Source organism: Meriones unguiculatus, chromosome 6, assembly GCF_030254825.1.
Source record: "Meriones unguiculatus strain TT.TT164.6M chromosome 6, Bangor_MerUng_6.1, whole genome shotgun sequence".
Taxonomy (NCBI): Eukaryota; Metazoa; Chordata; class Mammalia; order Rodentia; family Muridae; genus Meriones; species Meriones unguiculatus.
The window spans coordinates 27731647-27756550 of NC_083354.1; the positions used below are offsets into that span (position 1 = coordinate 27731647).

At 41.2% G+C, this 24904-nt stretch overlaps 1 pseudogene; it reads right to left on the reverse strand.

Moving 5' to 3' along the window:
* LOC110544396 (baculoviral IAP repeat-containing protein 1a-like) overlaps nt 1-23250 on the reverse strand; it is a 52939-nt pseudogene extending 29689 nt beyond the window's left edge.
* Between the last annotated feature and the right edge of the window lie 1654 nt (nt 23251-24904).

Consider the following 24904-nt stretch of genomic DNA (forward strand, 5'->3'; position numbering starts at 1 on the left):
AAAGAAAAACTAGTTTGTACTCAAAAAAATCAGAAAGGCCTTAAACTGGCAGACATGACGTGGCCTCTGCAGTGGGCTTGGGTGGCTGAGGCAGGAGGATCATGAGATCAAGTCCTACTAGACAGAATTGTTATGACAGTCTGTGCTACACAGATCCTGTTTTTAAAAGTGTGTACATAGATCCAACTATGATCTTACTATAATGAGAAAAAAGCTAGAGAGGGAGAGTATCAAGGGGGAAAAGAAATAAAGATACATGGATGTATCCTTCACAGTGGGAACCAGAGAGTGAGCAGACACTACCCACAGATAAGAAACCTGGACAGTGAGGGAATAACAGATGAAGTGAGTTCAAAGTCAAGAGAACTCATTTTGCTCACTTTGGGAAAAACTTGGTGTGATCTGCTAATGGGTGGTCACCTTCCTCCCACTTCTCCATACATCCTCCACAGGAAAAACACTGGACAAGGTCCTTTTTGCCTAGGAAAAGGAGATGGGGTCACCTCAACAGCACATACACCTGTCAACTCACAAGAATTCGACTCCAGATTTCACTAGTGAAATCCTGCTTGCTCCTCCAGTTGGATTATGTGGCAATACCACGCACAGGACACAAGAGTTCACACAGGACTCTTGGTCCTTCAGTGGGGTGGTCAGCAACAGTCAGCAAAAGTAGCTGAAGTTTCCTGTGCACCATGTGCTTTGATGAACCTCTCCCAAACCATCATCCTGAAAGATTTGCCATCAGGATCTGCAGTAGCAGCTCCATGAGGGCAGAGATTTCTGTCTGTTCTGGACAATGATGACATAGGGGACATTCACAGACATAGGCAACCAACCATCAATTGCTTACAGAGTAAATTGGAAGAATGTACTTGTAGCTGGGACAGGATGGAAGAGCAAACTTAGGAGCCTGTATATAAGGCAGATTATGAAGAATCCCTGTCTCTCCTCACATTATTGCCAGCTCTCCTCCCCTAGAAATAGGAGCACATCATCCGTGACACTCAGGCAAGGCTGGCAAGAGAAGACAATGCGGTAAGACCGGGTGGTGAGTTTTGTGCCAGTGGAATAAGCCTGTCAGATGAAGTGACCTCAAGATCCCCAAGCACAGAGGCTGAGCACCAAGGGAACTATGGAAAGGTGAAGGTCTTATGAGGCCCCAAGAGATCTATGATAAATGGAAATAAAGAAAAGTGCAAGTCCGGGATTAGACTACATGGCAGACACAAAACACTGACTATTTCAGGTGCTAAAGAGATGCTCAGCATGAAGAGCACTGGCTGCTCTTGCAAAGGAGTCAGGTTTGTTTCCAGCACCACATGCTGGCTCATGGCAACTATAACTCCAGTTCCAGGATCCAACACCCTGTCTAGCCTCTGAGGGCACCAGGCAGACATGTGGCACCCATACTTACCTTCAGGCAACACTCACACACAGAAATGTACAAATAAAGGGGAAAACCCCGACTGACCTGTGTAGAAAAGGCCTGCTTTGACAAGAGCTTCAACAGCCACAGGTGACTCGTGGCCAGTCCTTATAAGTGTCCTTCCTCATTTCTTCATTAGCAAAGACGCTATCATTGCAGTAAGCTTGGGGAAAAGATGTGGGTGAGAAGAGCAGGCTTTGATAACAAAGTCCAAGTGAGTTGTGTATATAGGAGGAATAATCTCATGATCTGTGCTTGTGTCAGAATAATTGAGGGTGGTTAGAAGAGCGGGAAGAAATAAGAGGTATAGAAAGACCATGTTAGATCTGCTGGAGCAGAGTGTCAAACAGTGAGGTATTGCATTCATTCTTTTCATTTCTGTGCATGGTCACTGTGTTAAGGTGTAATTTAATAGTATCCCCTGGTCATCTAGCATCAGGATGGAAGAATATTGAGAGGATTTTCCTATTTCTGGAGACAGTGTGAAGATTTGAGAAAGGTCATTTCTCCTGTGGCTTTCTTAAAAACAGTCATTTTCATGGCTTGCTCTTGGAGATCACCACACTGGGAAAAGGGTTTACCTCATCCTGGCCCTGGGCCACTGGTATAGTCTTCTCCACACTGTGAGGCCTTGAAAATTAAAGTGTCCCAACCTTGGTCTGACAAGTTTCTCAAGATGAAAGCCTGCTGTGTTCACATATAATCCTAGATTCCCCTTTTTTTCCCCTTTTGCTTTAAGTTTTTCTTTGACATTTGGGATACTACACTTTAATTTTACCAGAAAAATATTTTTAGAGTCTAGAACCTTTTATTTTATTGACTTTTGACTTCTATTAAGCCACAATGTCATGGTGAATAGATTCTACTGTTTTTCTCTTTTTTTTTCAACAATGTATCCTATGTATATATTTTTTATTTTTATTAATTACACTTTATTCACTTTGTATCCCCCCCATGAACCCCACCCTCTTCCCTTCCCAATCACACCTTCCCTCCCCCTACTTGACGAATACTCCTCCCCAAGTCCACTGATAGGGGAGGTCCTGCTCTCCTTCCTTCTGATGCTAGTCTATCAGATCTCATCAGGAGTGGCTGCATTGTCTTCCTCTGTAGCCTGGTAAGGCTGCTCTCCTCTCACGGGAAGGTGATCAAAGAGCACCTAATAAAATCTGCACACCTAAAGAATCTAATCAAGAGGGAGGACTCTGGCTATAATGTTCAATCCCCATCCTAAAAGGCAAAGAGGATGGACATCAGAAGAAGAAAACAGGAGACAAATTAGGAACCTGCCACAGAGGGACTCTGAAAGGCTCTGCCCTGCAGACTATCAAAGCAGATGCTGAGACATATGGCCAACTTTGCACAGAGTGCAGGGAATCTTAGGAAAGAAGTGGAAAATAGTAAGACCTGGAGAGGACAGGAGCTCTACAAGGAGAGCAACAGAACCAAAAAATCTGAGCACAGGGGTCTTTCCTGAGACTCATACTCCAAATAAGTACCATGCATGGAGATAACCCAGAACCCCTTCACAGATGTAGCCCATGGCAGTTCAGTGTCCAAGTGGGTTCCATAGTAATGGGAACAGGGACTGCCTCTGACATGAACTGATTGGCCTGCTCTACTGTTTTTTCTTAGTTCTCACAAGTATGTTTCTCTGGTTGGAGCAGTCTGGCACTTGTGTCTTTCTTTGGCTTCCTTCTTTATCTGATCATTTCCTTCACCTATATTAGGAAGCTGTCTCAGGACTTAGAGTTCTGTGTGTGTTCATGTGTGTGCAGGTATACGTGCAGGTACATTGTTCAGATATCTGTGGAAGTCAGAGGACAACCTTCACTGTGTCTCCCTTGTTGTGAGGGGCTTTCACTTCTATGGTGTGGTTGAAGATCCCCAGGATTCCATCTTTCCCTGCTTCCCCAGCCCTGAGATTACACATGCACAACAGTAACACCTGGCTTTGTCACATGGTTTCTGGAAAAAGAATGCAAAGCTTTGTGTTTGCAAGGAAAGCACCCTGCACTTACTGCCCCATCCCTGACCCTTAGAGTTCCTAATCAGATAAATACTTTCAGTGATTCTCTTCCCAGGAATCCTGCTCATGACTTGCTTCTTTAATAAAAAAGAGCATGCTGGGTAACACTGTAGACTCTTCCAGTTTTGCTATGGTAGTATTCATGATCATGCCTTTTTGACAGCACATTCCCCATGGCAACAATATCACTTTTTTTTTGTTGACTCTTGCATATGTGGCCAAAGAAACAGCTCTGCGTTCAAAGACCAAGAGAACAAACATTGTCTGCATCTTCTTTTTCCCTTTGTGTTTGTTATTTAGCAAGTTACTGGGAAACGGTGTTTCCAGCCAGAAGGATGCCATCTCTCTCTCTCTCTCTCTCTCTCTCTCTCTCTCTCTCTCTCTCTCTCTCTCATTCTCTCTCTCTCCCTGTTTGTATATGTGTGTGTGTGTGTGTGTGTACACTCACTCGATTATGAATGTATGTGTGAGTGTTTTGCCTACAGGAAGCATGTATGTATACCACAGGTGTGCCTGGGGCCCCAGGTGGACAGAGAGGATGTTACATCCCCTCGAGATGAAGTTAGAAATTGTTGTAAGCGACTACCTTGGAGACACTTTGAACTGAAACTGAGTCCTTGGCAAGAACAACAAATACTCATAACATCTGAGGCATCCCTTCACCCTCATGCTCATTTGGGGAAGGAGGCACAGTGCTTTGTCATGTAGGCTAGGCTAAGCTATCCTTAAACCCATCATATTTCTGACTCAGCTTTCTTAGTGCTGGGATTACAGGCATAGACCTCTACACTTGGCAGTAACCTCATGCAGCCTATACTGGCCTCTAACCTGTTATCATAGTCCTCCTGGCCATGGACACCTTATTCCACCTTCCAAGAGCAGGAAATACAGGGAGAAGCACACTCATGTGACCGTAGAATTCTTACTCTATTCTTACTCTATTCTTACCACTATTTTCACCTGTCTACTACCCCATGTTCCCATGTCTCTGACCTCTGCTAGTACTGAACTCAGAGCCTGTCTTACTTAATGTATGGATGCCCTACAACTGAGCTAAATTCCTAACGTTAAGGTTTTGTTTTCCTTTGGATGTTGGCATGAAACACAAGGACCTTGTTCATTCTAGGCAAGTGAGTAATATCCTTAAGCCTGTCACATCATTTTAATGTGAATATTCCTTAATTTCTTAACAGCACACTATGTCACTTAAGAATGTTTTGGGGGACTGGAAATGTAGCTCAGTTGGTAGCATGCTCTAGTAGCTTTCAGGAAGTCCTCAGTTCCATCACCAGCACCCAAGAAGCTCTGTCTCAGCACTCAGCAGGAGAAACAAAAGTTCAAAATTCATTTGCATTTGAGGCCAGCCTGGAACAGGAGAGATGCTCAAAAATGCTTCCAAAACATGTTATCCAAAATGTTAGCTGTTTTAAAGAAGCATCTATGACAGCGCCTACCCTACCACACTTAGCTGTGTTTACCTATGCTAAACAGTAAGCCAGTTCATGGCTCCACGGTACAGATGCTTGCTGCTGAGCCCAACAAACTTTTAATTAATCCCTGGAACCCTCATGGCAGAAGGAGAGAAGCAACTCCTATGTTGTCCTCTGGCTTCCGACCTTCACACATGCACCCACACATACACATATACATTATGGAAATAACTGAGTATAAATTGGGTTTTATTTTCCTTTGTTTTAGAGACAGATTTTCTTTGTGTAGACTTGTCTGTCCTGGACATGCTTTGTAGACCAGCCAGGTTTCAAACACAAAGATCCACCAGCCTCTGCCTCCCTGAGTGCTGGGATTACAAGCATGTGCCACAGAGCTTGGCTGGGTGTCAATTTTTTAAAACTTTACTTTTAAGGATTCACTTATTTTTATTTTTGATGTAGGTGTTCTGTCTGCGTGTTTGGCTGTACCACATGTGTGCAATAGCCAAGGAGGTCAGAGGACGGTATTGGATTCTCTGGAACTAGACTTGCAGAGTTGTCAGCTACTACAGGGTGCTAGAAACATAACCCAAGTCCTTCCCAGGAGCACAAGTACAAAGAAATTCAGGAAAATACAATCAAACAGGTAAAGGAATTGAATAAATCCCCCTCAGCCATCTCTCCCAGCCATAAAGTAAAAAAAAAAAAAAAAAAAAAAAAGTCATTCCATGATGGAGAAATCATTTATAAAAATATTTTTTGAAGAAAGTTGATGAGGGCTGAAGAGATAGCCCAGTGGTTAAAAGCACTTTCTACTCTTTTAGGGGACCTGAATTTGGTTCCCAGCACCCACATCAGACAGCTCACAAATGCCTGTTACTCCACCTCGAAGGGATCTGATGCCCTTGTCTGGCTTCCAAAAGCACCTGTATATATGCACCGTGTGCACAGGGAGAGAGACAGAGAGACAGAGAGACAGAGAGACGGAGAGACAGAGACCGAGATACAGAGAGAGAGAGGGAGAGAGAGAGAGAGAGAGAGAGAGAGAGAAACACCAAAAGAAAGAACCAAACAAAGACTTTGGAATGTGCCTGAGGTTTTACCTGATACCATAGGTAATTCTCTTCTGACCCAGGAATTCACAAAATGTTCTCTCTGAGGAAAAGAAATTCAGGTTACTGCCTGATTGGCTGACTTACATGATATACATCTATCTGTGGCCTGAAACTTAAGGTCTTCCCAAACTGAAGTGAATTTTCATTCGAGCAGCAGAATTTGAACAAAGCACTCCTTTAATTTTGGTTTGATTTCTATTGATCTTGTAAACTTTTATGCAGTGCCAAACATCAGTGAAATGGAAGCTTCTCGGGGTCACTCTTACCATACACCGTGCTCAACCACAGAACTGCAGTTACACACAGAGGTGTATTTGGACTCATGAGGAACTGAGACATGGGAAGGGAGCCATGCTCTCCAACCATGCAGCTCTCCCTCTGAGAAAACTGCACCCCAACTGTCAGCCCATGCCCTCTGCAGAGGCTGCCTCTCAGTCAGTCAGACAATACAGTCTCCTTTGGCTTCAGTTTAAGGTGGGTTCCCACTGCTTGCCACTAGGAAGTCCTTACTAATTTAAGGGTATAAATAACCAGGTTCGGGAGCCACCTTTGAGTGCCCTGCCTCTGCCATGTACTAGGTCAGAAGATTGAGTCAGACATCCAGATGGAGGCAACAGGAGGTAGCTAGAGTAGTGAGTGGCCTCACTCAGAGGGAAGATGAAGGAGGCAGCAGAAGCAACCCAAAGCCAGCCTGGAAACTGTCTAAGTGGTTCCAGCTTCACAAGACAAGAGTTTTGTTTCCTCTGTGCAGAGAAGAGGCAGGACAAGACAAGAGAAAGGAAGAAAAACAGAGTATTTGGGAAAACAAACAAACAAAAAAAAATGAAGAGAGAGAGACAGAGAGACAGAGAGAGAGAGAGAGAGAGAGAGAAATAATATGTGATTCACCCTGATGAATCACATATTATTAGGTAACAAACATATGCTATTAGAAATGGCCCTTGTAAATTACCGTTACATGAACAAATCCCTCGTAGCTTTGAATATACTGGGCAATTTCCTCTGACAATTTCTTACTTTTAAGAAATTCACATCTATACTTAAAAATATAATTAAAATATACTCTGAGTTCCCCGAGCTGTACCATTTCCCAGGACCCACACCAATCGGCAGCCCTAGAGACCTGCACAGATCAGAGAGTAGCAGGTGAAACATCCCCCACGCTTCCCCATATACTGGCCTGCCAGAGCCTGCCAGCAATAGTGTTGAGGTCAGCCCAGAGTGCTTGAGCTCCACTTCCCTGTGAGCCCTAAACCTCAGTTCCCCGGGCCTGTGCCATTTCCCAGGAACCACTCCGATCTGTGGCCTTGGAGAACAGTAATGATCAGAGAGCAGCATCGAGGATCAGGGAGTAGCAGACCCGCATGGATCAGGGAGGAGTAGGAAAACCAGAAGACTGAGGCCATCTGGGACCAAGATTTCCACCTATAACTCCAGAGACCTGCTACCATCAGAGACCACCAGGCCTGCTAATACCAAAGTCAACCAAATGACTAAGAATCAGTGCAAGAACACAAGCAACAAATCCCAGGGCCACGTGACATCACCCAAACCCAACTATCCTACCACAGAAAGTCCTGGGGATATTATCACACCAGAAGCTCAAGAAAACAATCTTAAATCTGAGGTTGTGAAAACAAATGATTAAGGCCTTAAAAGAAGTAAATAAATCCCTCAAAGAAATTCAGGAAAATACAATCAAACAGGTAAAGGAATTGAATAAATCCCTCAAAGAAACACAGAAAAAAAAAAAAAAAAAAAAAAAAAAAACAGACAAATGGGAGAAAGAAAAGAATAAAACTTTTCAAGACCTAAAAAGGTAAATAGAAGCCACAAAGAAAACACAATCTGAGGCAATCCTGAAGATGGAAAACCTAGGGAAGAGAACAGAAACTACAGACAAAAGCATCACCAACAGAATACAAGAGATGGAAGAGAGAATCTCAGCTGTAGAAGATACTATTGAAGAAATCGATTCATCAGCCAAAGAAAATGTTAAATATAAAACATTCCTGACACAAAACTTCAATGAAATCTGAGACAATAGCAAAAGACCAACCCTAAGAATAATAGGAATCAAAGGAGAAGACTCCAAGCTCCCAGGCCCAGAAAATATTTTCAACAAAATCATAGAAGAAAAGTTCCCCAACCTATAGAAAGAGGTGCCTATTAATATACAAGTCTACAGAACACCAAATAGACTGGACCAGAAAAAAATTTCTCCCATCACATAATAATCAAAACACTAAATGTACAGAACAAAAGAGAATATTGAAAGCTGAAAGGGAAAAAGGCCAAGTCACATAAAAAGGCAGACCTATCAGAAGTAAATCTGACTTCTCACCAGAAACTCTAAAAGCAAGAAGGGCTTGAGCAGCTATCTTACAGACACTAAGACACCACATATGTCAGCCGTGACTAATATGTCCAGCAAAACGTTAATCACCATAGAGGGAGAAAGCAAGATATTTTATGACAAAAACAAATTTAAACAATATCTAACCACAAACCCAACCCTACAGAAGGAAAACTACAGAAGGAAAACTGCAACCCCAGCAGGCTAATCACACCCAGAAAAACACAGAAAACAAATAACCCCACAACAATAAACCAAAACAGGGAAGGGGCACACACACACACACACACACACCCAGCACCACAAACACCACCACCACCAAAACCACCACCACCATCAAAATAATGGGACTCAACAACCAGTGGTCATCAATCTCTCTCAACATCAATGGCCTCAACTCCCTGTTAAACACACACACACTCACACACACACACGCTAACAGAATGGATGTGTAAACAGGACCCATCATTCAGTTGCTAACAAGAAACACACCTCAGCAACAATGATAGACATTACCTCAGAATAAAGGGCTGGAAAAAGGTTTTCTAAGTAAATGGTTACAGAAGCAAGCTGGAGTGGCTATTCTAATATCTAGTAAAATAGACTTTCATCCAAAATTAATTAAAAGAGATGAGAAAGGGCACTTCATACTCATCCAAGGAAAAATCAACCAAGATTATATTTCATTTCTGAACATATATGGCCAAAATGCAAGAGCACCCACAGTCATACAAGAAACATTACTAAAGCTTAAATCACATGTTGAACCCCACACGTTAACAGTGGGAGGACTTCAACACATCTCTCTCACCAAAGACAGATCATTGAGACAGCAACTAAACAGAGAAATAATGAAGCTAATTGACGTTATGAGTCATTTGGACTTAACAGAGATCCACAGAACATTTCATTCAAACACAAAAGAATATGCCTTCTTCTCAGGACCTCTTTGAATCTTCTTCAAAACTGACCACATACTTAGATACAAAGCAAGCCTCAACAAATATAAGAAAATTGAAATGACACCTTGTATGTTATCAGACTACCATGGATTAAAGCTAGTCTTCAACAATAACAGAAACAATAGATTGCCTAAAAACTCATGGAAATTGAACAACTCTCTTGCTAGTGACTACTGGGTCATGGAGGAAATAAAGAAATTAAAAGCTTTCCAGAATTCAATGAAAATGAAAGCACAACATACCTAAACTTATGGGACACAATGAAAGAAGTACTAAGATGAAAGTTCATAGCACTATGTGCCTTCATAAACAAATGTAGAGAGCTTATACTAGCAACTTAATAGCTCACTTGAAGGCTCTAGAAAAATGGAAGAAAACACATCCAAGAGGAGTAGGCATCAGGATGAAATCAATATCCTAGAAACAAAGAGAACAATACAGAAAATCAACAAAACCAAGAGCTGATTCTTTGAGAAAATCAACAAAACCAAGAGCTGATTCTTTGAGAAAATCAACAAATTAGACAAACCCTTAGCCATACCAACTAAAAGACAGAGGGAGAGTATCCAAATTAATAAAATCAGAAATGAAAAAGGGGATATAACAATACATACCGAGGAAATCCAAAGAATCAATAGATCATACTTCTAAAACTGTATGCCACAAAATTAAAAAAGACTCTATAAACAGAGATGTTCTACACTGCAAAGACCATTTGATAAAACCTCTCAAACTATTGGACTTTATACATCACTAATACTGTCAGGAAAAATACTTGCAAACACAAGACCTGAGTAGGTCCCAACCAGATGGAGACCCAGCACTGAGCAGGGAAGTGGACACAAGGACCCTAACCAAGAAGCTATTTCTACTGGAACCTACTGATGAGGGAACAATCAGTCTCCAGTGGAGTGTCACTGGGTATAACCACACACTTCAGGGCAGGCCTATGCCCAGGAATACTTGCCAACACAAAACACACTTTTTTTTTTTGGTCATACTAGTTTTTTGATTGTTATGATTTTCTTGTGAAGAGGGGCGTTTTGAAACACAGAGAGAAAGAACACAAGTTGGCTGAGTAGGGAAGTGGGGAGGATGTGGGAGGATTTGGAGGAGGGGGAAAATCATGATCAAAACATATTGTATTAAAAAAGATTTTAACTCACCCCAAACCTTTTTCATGAGAATTACAAGTGTTCTGATAGAATTATTTTTATTTATATTAAGGAAAATACATATATTTACTTAAAATTCAGTCTTAAGATTACTTTATTTTTATTTTATATTGAGGGGTTCCTATGTTGCCCAGACTGGTGATAAATTCCTTGCTAAAAGTAATCTCCTGCCTCTGTCTCAGGAGCATTATAAGCACACAATAGAGCACAATTTTTTCTTAAACTAAACATGCAGAACAGGCAGTTGAGCCTCGTTCCCACAGTCAGATCACAGTGACAGTAAAGGGAACAATATGAAAATTAGTTGTAGCATATTTCACCTACTAAAGAAAACTGCCATGATAATTTTTAAAATAGCAGATATTAATCTATTGGTTTTGATTTTTATAACATATGTCGAATATCATCTTGAAATGCATTCCTTTTCCCATACAAACCAAGCTGCTTTTAAGACTGAACAATGTTTCTCTAACTGACACTAGTGTTCCTAGCAGTGTGGTAAGGAGGAGACTGAGAGCTCTTTTGTCAATGGGGATGAGACCAGCCTTGCCTTGCTGCTTTTAACATCATGAGGAGATGAACTCTACATAGCTCCAGGACTTCCATTCGGTTTCTGTGGCATCCATGGATCCTGGCTCCATTTTTCAACTTTCCATGCATTGCCCTATACCTAAATGTACCCATGTGGCACAGAGCAGTGACTTGATGTTATCAATTCTTTTTAGAATAGTAATAAATGAACTTGCTTTTAAAATATTTCAATAACTCTTTCTCTTTTGAGATAGGACTTTATATGGCACAGACTCATTTTAGGCTCTCTGGAACAAAAACCTTGAATTCCTGCTCCTCTTGTCTCCCACTCACAAGACCTGGAATCACTGACATGTGCTGTCCTTCCCACCTCAACATTACTTTCTTAAATGCTATTTTTAAAACAATTGCAGGGACTGGAGAGATGGCTCAGAAGTTAAGAATATTGGCTGTTCTTCCAAAGGTCCTGAGTTCAATTCCCAGCAGACATGTGGTGGCTCATAACCATCTATAGTGAGATCTGGTGCCCCCTTCTGGTGTGCAGGTGTACATGCAGGCAGAATACTGTAAAAATAATAATCTTTAAAAACTATTGTGATAGCTGGGCATGATGATGCAAATTGCAATCTCAACACTTGGAAATCAAAGAAAGGAGCACGGTGAGTTTGATGTCAGTTTGGGATACAGAGTGAGTCCATGTTTTAAAACTTAAAACTATACTAAAACCAGCTCACATTTATTATTCAGTTTTTAAAAAAAATGTAAGAAAATATTCAGATATTTTACCAAAATTTCATAAAAGAAGTGATCAGGCCAGTGTTTAAAACTGAAGTCTCAGAAGCTAAGGATAAAGAACACAACAGGAAATTTGGAGACTGAGTTCTGATGTCAGCCCTGTGCTCATGCTGACAGACATATGGAAGGTACGTCACTCATTGCATGTGATGTGTGGTAGGTTTTACAAGACCAACAAGCTATATGTTATTATCTGCATTTTACAATCAAGGCTCTACAAGGGTCAGTGCCTCAGTTCAGGACTGGATGTCAGGTGGCCTCCACGTGCAAGTTTGCCTCACTCCAGCTCTGTCTGGTCCTTCTTGTGTGAACAGGCTGAAAGAATCACACTAACTTTGTAACCTATGTTTCTTTTAATTGCCTTATATTTTCAAGTTTTAGGCCCATATTAATTAAAGCCTCTTAGTGCTTCTCCAGAGAGCCGAGAAATGTAAAAGTTCCTGACATCAGCCATCTGTGAGGGCAGAGATAAGGAAGAAAACAAGCAGAGATCCCTACTAAATGGAGAGTAAATCACTGGCTGGTGCCTGTAAAATGAGCTTTGTTTGGAAACCGAGATGATTTAATCATTCTCCCACCTTTAACTGTAGCTATGTCTCATATGGCAGGAAATTCCAAACTGACTTAAAGATCAGATATTTACAACAGGGCTGACCAGACCTAAGGGTGACCAGAACTAACCAATTATTTTAAAAGTTAAACACCTCATCTAATCCCGAATCACCAAGATAGCAACCCCAGGAGATTCCCACCTTTTGTCTTTTAAAAACCTAAGATCTTTGTCTCCAGGTGCCACTCCTAGCTGACCAGCAGGGGTGACCACATTGCACAGTGGTCAAGATGAACCTCTTGTGATTTTGCATCGATGGATGATTAGTTTCCTGAATTCTCTTCATACCTTCTTATATTTAGGCTCATGCTGGGCCTAACAAGGCCTTACTCCTTCCAGCTGTGGGCCAGTGGCTGGACTGTCTCCTCTTCCTGTGTAGGTCATGTTCACTCTGCTGTGTCAGAGAAGCAACCAAAGACCACTAGAGGCAGATGTGCAGCTCTAGTTAGGGCTGATCACATGGGAATGGTGTGGCTGGAAGTTGTCCAGTGTGTAGCCAGCAACACTAAACCCAGGGCCCATCGTTCCTATGACTATATCATTGATTTCCAGGAACCATTTCTTCCTCAGCTACTGTTTTCACCTCTTTTTCCTTTCCTCTGTGTCCTCTCTTCCCTTTAAACCTCCTCTTACTTTCTTTTAGGCTTCCTTTTCAATAATTTAAGTGAAGCAAGTAAAGTGTGAAGTTTTCTTGCCACCTCACAGCTCAACAAACCCAAGCCCAAGATCATCTATTTAATTTACATCACCATTTCATAGCTTTTTCTATACATTTGTGAACATGTTGCGATATAATTTAAGAATTTTTTTGGTTTGGTTAGTTTTGGGGTTTTTTTTGTTTTTGTTTTTGTTTTGTTTTTTGAGACAGAGTTTCTCTGTGTAGCCTTGGCTGTCCTAGACTCACTTTATAGACCAGAAACCAGGCTGCCCTTGAGCTCATAGAGATCCACATGCCCTCTGGCCTCCCAGGTGCTAGTTTTAGAATTTTTAAAGACTGTTCACCCTAAATGAATTGTGCCTATTTATGTTTCCATTTACAAATAATCCTAGATAGCCTTTCATTTCTGTGAGCATGGCTGCCTCTGTGTAAGGTGTCTGGTAAATACTTCCCTAGTTGGTTTGTGTGTGATCTAACATCTACCCAGGAACTTTCCTATACACGGTATGAGCTACAACTATTTGGAAAAAATATATCCCAGTCACGGTGGTGTGTACCCACAATCCTATCATGTCAGAGGTTGAAGCAGAAAGATGAGCAAGTTGAGGCCAGCCTGGGATATATAATGAGGCCCATCAATAAAATAAAATAAAAGCCCTTTCGAGTCAAGCACCATTCACTGACATTACAGAAAAAATACAGCCATAAATAAATAAATAACTAAATAAATAGGAACATTCAGCCAAGTATAAAGTGCAGGAAATTATACAGAGCAGCTTAAGTGATTTCTTTTAAGAAATAATTGAAAAGGTGAAAGGTGGGGAAAATGGATTCATAATTCTGGGCTGGAAAAACAGCTAAGAGGGCAGCTGTGTTTGCTATATCTTCTGACCTCCACACACATCCTAGCAGAAGAACAACACCCCCATTCTCACAGCCCCAGAAGTGCACTTTTTTATTTTAAAAACAAACACACAAACAAACAAAACTGTAACAGAGGGAGGAAGATGAGCATTTCAATGCTGATTCACGTATTTGACATTAGACACTTATGCCATCTTTTCCTAGAAGACTTAAGGATACTGTGGTTCCATCTCACACACTATAATACTAACAGATGCTTTACGTGGTCCCTGGAACTCACTTTGAAGTAGGCTGGTTCTTGTTATTCCATAGAAAACATTGGCAGGCAGTGGAGAAGGAGATAGTTCCTGACCACGTGCTGACAAGTGCTTATTATAGTGATCTTTTCATTTCCATGAGATGTTCCATAATCAAGGCTTGAAAACCAGTGAAAGAAGTAAATCTTTGTTGGCAGAAACAAATAAAGAAAAGCAAAGAAATGACAAAACCAGTACTAAACAGACAACTAAAATTAATTAAAATATGTTTTTTTCTAAGCGGAGAGCTAAAGACCACTGAAATACCAAAATCCTTGAATCTCTGAAGCAAAACAACTTTTCTCTGTGGCACGAGGATGTGGATGACCTAGATATCTGGCCCTCTTGCCTTTCAGCAGAGGGTGGCTTTGAACTCCTGATTCTCCACTCTTCATCTTCCTAGTGCTGGGATTACACGTATGTGCCACTGCATCCAGCAAGCATTTTCATTTGGTGCATATTCCACACATGTGAAACCACTTGTAATGCCTTAAACATTCTGACTTTCTTTGTTTTATACACTAATTCTACCCCTATACAGACCAACACATTTATTAGTTGGGATAAGTCACGGGGCTGTTGCCTGACAGACATTGTCTTAGTATTTGGGTTGCTGAGTAGGTAGGTTAGTAGGGAAAATGGCACAGTACAGGCTTGAGGGTCTGCAGTTTGAAGCCCAGTGTGTATGTAAAGGTGGGGTATGGTCACACACTTCTTCAACCCTCGCCCTGGGTCAACAGAGACAGGCAGGTCCTAGACACTCCCTGGCCAGCTAGTCAGCCAATCTGTGAGTTCTGGTTCAGTGATCTCTGTCTAAGGATAGGAAGAGAGTGATAGGGAAAGCATGCTAGGTCAACCTGTGCCCACAAAGTGAACACACACACACCAAACCAAACCAAAAAATATGTTCTCAAATGAAAGCAAAATTACTTTAAGGTGGATCCAAGATGGCAGCACACCGTATCAGAGAGGCAGAGGAACTGAAACTCTGAAATTGGTGATTAGAAGGGCAACTGAAGCCACAAAATCAACATTGAGGCTTCCTGAATGAGCGGAGACATCACATGAGCTAGACCATTTAGATTCAGGTCACCCGTGGACTTCTCTGGGGATGGAGAGTGGCGAATATTCACTTCCCCATTTAGGTGCTCCCTCCTCCTCAGTAGAGCGGTCCCACAGAGACTCTTAGAGACTCCAGAGACTCTCAGCAGAGAACTCACTGCCTGGGGACTGAGACAGCAGAGGCAGGGCTCCTAGCTCCTTAGCCACAGCTGCCAGCTCTACCAGCCTTCTGATTCCCAGATCCACAGTACCATCCTTCTGAGTCCCAGGTATGGAGGTGGCCATACGAACTCCACAGGTCCTCCCAGCCAGTGACTGTAAGGGCCACCCAATCCCTCAGTGGTGACAGCTGGCTGTACACCATCAAAGTTGCCAGACCAGCCAAACCACCCATTTACACCAGGCACTGGGCCACGTAGGTCTGTGGACCACTGTTTTGGCCCCCCAGGACTTCCCATCAGGCACCTGGACCAGCCTCCCAGTCTAGCTGCTGCAGCTGGACTTCCAAGTTCAGTGGCTACAGCACCAGTGAGCTGAAGGAGCTCCTACCCCTGCATTGACTGAGCAGGCCCCAACTGAGAGTAGAAAACAGGGGGAACCCCTGTGCTTTCCAATTTGACCTGTTAGAGAGTGAGGGTGCCTTCCAGAGCTTGCAGAGCCCCAGATCCAGGGTCCTTCTAAGCTAGCAGCCCTCCCACCCATGTGCAAACTGTGGGAAACAGAGGGACAGTGTTCTCAACATTGAGGCCCCCAGAATACTGGGGGTCTACCAGTAGAGTTCAGGCAAATAACTCCTGGAGCTCAGAGCTGAATACCTGTGGCCTGCAATGCCATTGAGGTATTCAGGGAATCTGCACAAGCGAATTGCACCTGTGAACACCTCCAGCACCTATAATCCCTTTGGTGCCTGCACAGTCTCCTGCTCCACACTTCAGGCATTTATATTCTCTAATACCCTGTCAGTCAAGGCACACTTCCATACACATGCCCATGCACACACACACTCACATGCCCACCCACATTTGTCCTTCTGTGCCCATGAATCTTTCTCCCTTAGGTACAGCTGAAACACCAACGCACACTCTCAAACCACTGGACCTCTCTCATCTTCCTGAATAATTCTCCAGACACCAGAGAAAGATGGTACCACTCTGAAATGAAGAGTCCAGGAACAAACAGTGACAGTTACAGATAAGCAAATGGCCAGAGGTTGGCGAAAGAACACATCCAACAAAATCCAGGACATCATGGTGTCACCAGCAACCCCCAAAATCTATGGATACTCCAATTCATTGGAAACACAGGAAAATTATTTTAAAGCTATGCTTATCCAGTTATTAGAGTCACATAAAGAGGAAACAAACAAATCTCTCAAAGAAACTGAAACATGGATGGAAGCAAATAAAGAGGAAATGAACAAAGCTCTCAAAGAAACATAGGCAAATATAGCCAAACAAGTAGAGGCAATTTAGTGGCATATAGAGAGGAAAACAACAAAAAAACAGAGACTATCATAGAGAGATAGGAATCCACATTCAAGCAGATGAAGGAAATGATGCATGAAAACAGAATTAGAAGCAATAAAGAAAACACAAACAGAGAAAAACCTGGAGCTGGAGAACTTAGAGAAAAGATCAAGAAACAAAAAGGTAACCATCACCAATAGAATACAAGAGATGGAAAAGAGAATCTCTGGTGCTGAATATACACTTGCAGAAAATGAAACTTTTCTCAAAGAAAAAGTAAAATCGGAGAACTCCCAAAAACAAACATCAAAGAAATCAAGGACACCACAAAAAGGCAAATTCAAAGAATAATAGGAATAGACAAGAAAGAACATACCAGGCTCCAAGGTCCAGAAAATATCTTCAAGAAAATCATAGAAGAAAAATTTCCCAAATTAGAGATGTCCATAAATATACAAGAGGCCTACATAACACCAAATAGACTAGACCAGAAAAGAAACTCCTCATGTCACATCGTAGTCAGAACACTAAATCTACAGAACAAAGAAAATATATTAAAAGCAGCAAGAGAAAAAGCCCAAGTAACATATAAATGTAGACCTATCAGAAACACACAAGACTTCTTATCAGAAACTATGAAAGCCAGAAGGACCTGGGCAGATGTCATGCAGACCTTATGAGACCACAGTTGCCAACCCAGACTACTATACCCAGCAAAGCTTTCAATCAGCATAGATGGAGAAAACAAACTATTCCATAACAAAACAAAATTTAAGCAATATCTACATAGGAAACCAGCCCTACAGAAGATACTAGAAGGAAAACTCCAATCCAATGAAAACACTACACCCAAGAAAACATAGGATACAGATAATTTTCCAACAAAATTAAAAAAAAAGCAATGAATCACAGTAAGACCACCAACTCCACAATAAATGGAACTAACAGTCATTGGTCACTATTATCCATCAACATCAATGGACTCAAATCTTCAATAAAAAGACACAGACTAACAGGATGCTTGCAGAAACAGGATACAACATTCTGCTGCATCCAAGAAACACACGTCTGCAACAGAGATAAACACTACCTCAGAGTAAAGGGCTAGAAAAATGTTTTTCAAGCAAATGGACCCAAAAAACAACCTGGAGTAGCTATCCTAATATCTAATAAAATAGACTTTCAACCAAAATTAATCAAAAAAGATGAGGAGGGGCACTTCATTCTCATCAAAGGAAAATTCCACCAGGAGGACATCAAAATTTTGAACAGCTATGCCCCAAATACAAGACCACCTACATTTGTAAATGAAACATTACTAAAGCTGAAATCACTCATCCATCCCAACGCCTTAATAGTGGGAGACTTCAACACTCCACTCTCATCAAGGGACAGATCATCCAGACAGAAGCTAAACAGGGAAATAAGGGCACTTACAGAGCTCCTAAATCAAATGGACCTAATAGATGTCTATAGAACTTTTCACCCAAATTCAAAAGAGTATACCTTCTTTGAACACCTCATGGAACCTTCTCAAAAATAGACCATATAGTTGGTCACAAAGCAAGCCTCAGCAGATACAAGAAGATTGAAATAATCCCTTGTATCCTATTAGATCACCATGGTCTAAATCTGGACCTCAACAAAAACAGAAATAGCAAAAAGTCTACACATAAATGAAAACTGAACAACTTGCAACTCAAAGAGAGCTGGATCAGAGAAGAAATAAAGAAAGAAATTAAAGACTTCCTAGAATTCAATGAAAATGAAGGTACAACATACCCAAACTTATGGGACACAACAAAAGCAGCGCTGAGAGGAAAGCTCATAGCACTCAGTGCCTGCAAGAAGAAATTTGTAACATCCTATACAAGCAACTTAATAACTCACTTGAAAGCCCTAGGAAAAAAAAGAAGCAAACACACAAGAGGAGTAGACAGCTGGAAATATACAAGCTCAGGTCAGAAATCAGTCAATTAGAAACAAATAAAACAATTCAAAGAATCAATGAAACCAAGAGCTGATTCTTTAAGAAAATCAACAAGATAGACAAGCCCTTAGCCAAACTAACTAAAAGGCAAAGAGAACCTAAAAGAGGGATATAACAACAGGCAGTGAAGAAATCCAAACAATCATTAGGTCTGACTACAAAAGCTATACACAACGAAATTTAAAAATCTAAATGAAATGGACAATTTTCTTGATAGATTGCACTTACCAAAGTTAAATACAGATCAGGCAGAAAAGTTGAAAAGTCCTATATGCCCCAAGGAAATAGAAGCAGTCATCAATAGTCTCCCTTTAAAAAAAAAAAAAAAAAAAAAAAAAAACAGGGCCAGATATTTTCAGTGCAGAACTCTACCAGACCTCCAGAAAGAGCTAACTCCAGTTCTCTTTAAACTATTTGACAAATAGAAACAGAAGGAACATTACCAAACTCATTCTATGAAGCCACAGTCACATACCTAAACTACACAAAGACCCAACAAAAAAAGAGAACTTCAGACCTATCTCTCTTGTGAACATTGATGTAAAACTACTCAATAAAATACTTGCAAGCGGAATCCAAGAACACATAAAATATACCATCCACCATCACCAAATACGCTTCATGGCAGGCATGCAAGGGTAGTTCAACATAAAGAAATCCATCAATGTAATCCATCACATAAACAAACTTATGCAGAAAAGCCACATGATCTTCTCCTTAGATGCCAAAAAAGCATTTCACAAAATCCAAAACCGATTCATGATTAAAGTCTTGGAGAGACCAGGGATACAAGATACATAGATACAAGATACAAGATACATAGTAAAGGCAACTTAGGACAAGCCTATCGCCAACATCAAACTAAAGTGAGAGAAACTTAAATCAATTCCACTGAAATCAGGGACAAGGCAAGGCTGCCCATTCTCCCCATATCTCTTCAACATTGTACTTGAAGTCCTAGCTACAGCAATATGACAACTAAAGGAGATCAAGGGAATACAAATCAGAAAGGAAGAAGTCAAATGTCACTATTCACAGATAATATGATAGTACACATGAGTGTCCCCAAAAATTCAACCAGAGAACTCCTTCAGCTGATAAACACATTCAGCAAAGTGGCTAAATACAAAATTAACTCAAAAACTCTTAAGCCCTCCTGTATACCAAAGATAAAAGGGCCTAGAAAGAAACTAGGGAAACAACATCCTTCATGACAGCCACTAAAAACATAAAGTACCTTGGTGTGATTCTAACCAAGCAAGTGAAAGACCTGTTTGAAAAAAAAATTCAGGTCTCTAAAGAAAGAAATTGAAGAGGATATCAGAAGATGGAAAGATCTTGCATGTTCATGGATCGGTAGGATTAACATAGCGAAAATGGCCAACCTGCCAAAAGCAATATACAGATTCAATGCAATTCCTATCCAAATACCAACATAATTCTTTACAGACGTTGAAAGAAAAATTCTCCACTTCCTATGAAAAACAAAAAACCCAGAATCTCCAAAATTATCCTGTACAACAACAGATCATCTAGAGGTATGTCCACCCCTGATCTCAAGCTGTACTACAAACAGCATCTTCAACAAATGGTGCTGGTCCAACTGGATGTCTACATGCAGAAAAATGAAAATAGATCCATGTTTATCACCCTGCACAACACTAAAGTCCAAGTGGATCAAAGACCTCAATATAAAACCAGACACACTAAATCGGTTAGAAGAAAAAGTGGGGAAGAGCCTAGAACTCATTGTCAGAGAACACAGATGTCCTGAACAGAACATCAACAGCACAGGCTCTAAGAGCGACAATCAATAAATGGGATCTCATCAAACTAAAAATCTTCTGTAGAACAAAGGACACTGTCATCAGAAACAAAATGACAGCCTACAGACTGGGAAAGGATCTTCACCATCCCTATATCTGACAGAGGACCAATATCCAGAATATATAAAGAAATAAAGAAGTTAAAAAGCAACAAATCAAGTAAACAAAAAAGAGCTAAAGAGAAAATTCTGTATAGAGGACTATAGAATGGCAGAGAAACACCTAAAGTAACACTCAACTTCCTTGGCCATCAGGGATATGCAAATCAAAACGACCCTGAGATTTCACCTAACACCCATCAGAATGGCTAAGATCAAAATCTCAAGTGACAACACATGGTAGAGAGGATGTGGAGAAAGAGGAACCCTCTTCCATTGCTGGTGGGAATGTAACTTGTACAACCACTTCAGAAATCAATCTGGTGCTTTCTCAGACAATTAGGAATAGCGCTTCCCCAAGATCCAGCTATACCACTCCTAGGCATATATCCAAAGATGCTCAAATACATACACAACAAGGACATTTGCTCAACCATGTTTGTAGCAGCTTTATTCATAATAGCCAGAACCTGGAAACAACCCAGATGAACCTCAACAGAGGAATGGATACAGAAATTGTGGTACATTTACACAATGGAATACTACTCAGCAATTAAAAACAAGGAAATCATGAAATTTGTAGACAAATAGTGGGATCTAGAAAAGATCATCCTGAGTTAGGTATCCCAGAAGCAGAAAGACACAAACAGTATATACTCACTTATAAGTGGATACTAAGCCTATAAGATAGGACAAACCTACTAAAATCTGTACACCTAAAGAAGTTAAACAAGAAGGAGGTTCCGGGGTAAGATGATCAAACCTCACTTAGAAAGACAAATGGGATGGACATTGGAAGTAGGAGAAAACAAGAAACAGGACAGGAGCATACCATAGAGGACGTCTAAAAGACTCTACCTAGCAGTATATCAAAGCAGATGCTGAGACTCATAACCAAACCTTGGTCATAGATCAGTAGGATTAGCATGGTGAAAATGACCATCCTACCAAAAGCAATATACAGATTCAATGCAATTCCCATCAAAATACCAACACAATTCTTAACAGACTGTGAAAGAAAAATCCTCAATTTCATATGGAAAAACAAAAAACCCAGAATCTCCAAAATGATCCTTTACAACAACAGATCATCTAGAAGTATCTCCTTGGCTGATCTCAAGCTGTACTACAGAGCAATAGTAATAAAAACTGCATGCATTGGCATAGAAACAGAATGGTGGATCAATGGAAACGAATAGAAGACCCAGAAATAAACCCACACACCTATGGATACTTGATTTTTGACAAAGAAGCCAAAACCATTCAATAGAAAAAAGACAGCATCTTCAACAAATAGTGCTGGTCCAGCTGGATGTCTACATGCAGAAAAATGAAAATAGATCCACATTTATCACCCTGCTCAAAACTAAAGGGCAAGTAGATCAAAGATCTCAACATAAAACCAGACACACTAAATCGCTTAGAAGAAAAAGTGGGGAAGAGCCTAGAACTCGTTGGCACAGGAGACAAATTCCAGAGTAAAACATCAACAGCACAGGCTCTAAGAGCAAAAAAAAACAATAAATGGCACCTCATGAAACTAAAAAGCTTCTGTAGAGCAAAGGACACTGTCATCAGAACAAAACAACAGCCTACAGACCGGGAATGGATCTTCACCAACCCTATATCTGGACTAATATCCAGAATATATAAAGAAATAAAGAAGTTAAAAAGCAACAAATCAAGTAAACAAAAAGGATCTAAAGAGAGAATTCTCTGTAGAGGAATATAGAATGGCAGAGAAACACCAAATTAACACTCAACATCCTTAGCCATCAGGGAGATGCAAATCAAAATGACCACATTTTACTTTATACACACACACACACGAGGAGCAAAGTTATTAAAGTTGAAATGTAATGAAATACACATTATGTCTAATGTAATACAGTTCTCCAATAATTGTTGATTAGCAAAATACTGCCCACAAAATGGAACCTAACCCTTAACCACCAGAGAAAACCTCACAAAATGGGACCCAGTTAGTTACCTGTAAAGACAAAGCCGACTGCGGAGAGTCCACGTGGCGAGGTCCCATGGGCATAAAACGGCCATTTCTCAAAGGACTCCAGCCTGGCCTCCGCTTCTTGATACTGTGCTTTGCTGCCTCTCAGCCTCTTCTCTGGACTCTTCACCCTTATGTCATACTTGCCAATGTTACCGACATCTTTGCCCAACAGGAACTCACATTCTGGATGAAATTTCTTGTGGATTTCTATGGGAAATTTCCTGAGGCTGGTGTAAAAGAGGATTAAGCTACAGCAAAAGCACCGCACCCCAGGTTTCACATCAGTAAGGTAAAACCCAGCAGCTGCCAAGTCCTGAGGCGTCCATGACCTATATGGGTCATAGGTCACAAAAGTCTTTAATCTCCTGGCTTCACTGTGCATCTGTGGGTTAAAAACTTTCTTCATTTTCATTTGTGCTTTATGCTCTTCTTCATCTTGGCTCTTGGCCAGCTGCACTGCATCCACACCGAGAAGAGCAGAGAGCTCATGGAGATGATCATAATCAAACTCAGTAACTGGCTCCTCAGTGGCCTCCCCGTGCTCGGCCATCTTCTAAAAGAGAAAGGAAAACAGATAATGGTGATAACAATGCTTTGCTATAAAGAACATGAATTTAGGTCCCATGAGGTGGTTCAGAAAGTAAAAACACTTGCAGCTAATCCCAGGATGGTGAAAGAAGAGAACTGACGCCCAAAAGTTGTCGTCTGACTTCCACATGGACATGGGGATACAGACAGTCATGCCCCTGCCCCATATGTCAAAACAAAGGGACTAAGAAGAAATAATTGCTGTGTTGACTTGTGTTTCAAGCAAGTGGACTAGGTCATGAGGACCAGCTATGAACAAGACAAATAGGCCTGTTTCCATCCATAAAGGCTCTGCCCACCTTTTGTTTCTTTTTTTGTTATTCTGAGATAGAATTATGCTATGTATTCCATTCTGGTCTACAACTTGTGGCCGAGGCAGGTGCCACAGGAAGGTGTTTACCCTGGGACCCTCTTTGGTTTGGGTTGTGCACATCTCCCTCTTGTAATAACCTACATATACCACAGAAGACCTGCCACTTTCATTGGGCCACTTTCTGGGCTTTTGAATTTTTTTCTTTCCTCTTTTGGACAGTCAAGTGTAGGCAGTCTCTAGTCAGGTATGGCACCAATGCATTAGGAAGGGAGAATGGACAGGCTGATCTCACCTGCTCACTGGTTTGAGCTGCATATGCAGGAAAGTAAAACTACTTTCTCTCATTTATGGAAAGTTCCCTATTGAGCATCTTATCTTTTGCATAACTACATATGCATATGAAGAAAGTCATATGTGTTCTGTGAAGGAGATGCTCAGGGATTAAAGGCTTGGTTAAATTCAGGCTTTCAGACAAAACAAAGAACCTGTCTCCTTTCTTGTAACTCGACCCCTCATTTCCTCAACCCCTTGAGTGAAAGCCCAAGCAATAATCAGGGTGTGTCAGAACTCTCATTCACACAGACATTTGTCCATCTTGACAGTGTATCCTCCTCTAATCTGTAGCTTCATTTTGCTCCAAAAGAACTTATTTGCTTCTTTTGAAAATGTTAGAGCCCTTGTTTTCAGTTGTTTGAACTAAAGGCCAAGAGCTTAAAAACAGACAGACCACATCAGCCTATAGGATGCAACATAGTTTGTATCACCAAGACTTGTTCCAAATGTGAATAATGGCCCCATTATTGTGATGCGGGCGGGCACATATTTGCCATGCATGTTAGAGAAAAATATACACGAAATCCCATAGCCTCACAGAGACAACGTGGTAAAATTACCCTGTTCTTTAAACCCTTCTCTTCTGTTCACTTGTCAGGGCTAGTGCTCTGCGTGTAAGTTGTGTTAGGTCCACAGTGGCCCCCACAGTGGTAGTGCCAATAACCATGTCCTATCTCAGGCAGGACTCTGGCCAGGGAAACAGAAGGTTATTGAGTAAACCAGAGGGTAAATTCAGCATCCCTCAGGAACCTCAAAGGCACCTTTCTGTTTACCAGGAAAATCACCACTTCCTTTATCCATCTGTCCCTAACAGTCACCTACCTGGGGCACAGACATCTAGTTCCTGTTAACCCTCACAGCAAAAGCCTGCACTAACTCCCAGGCTGTTTTGAGCCACACCTCTCCTCCCTATTCCCTTAAGGTTGACAAGGCTTTTTCTGTGCCACTGTTCCCTGGCCTCCAAGTGAAC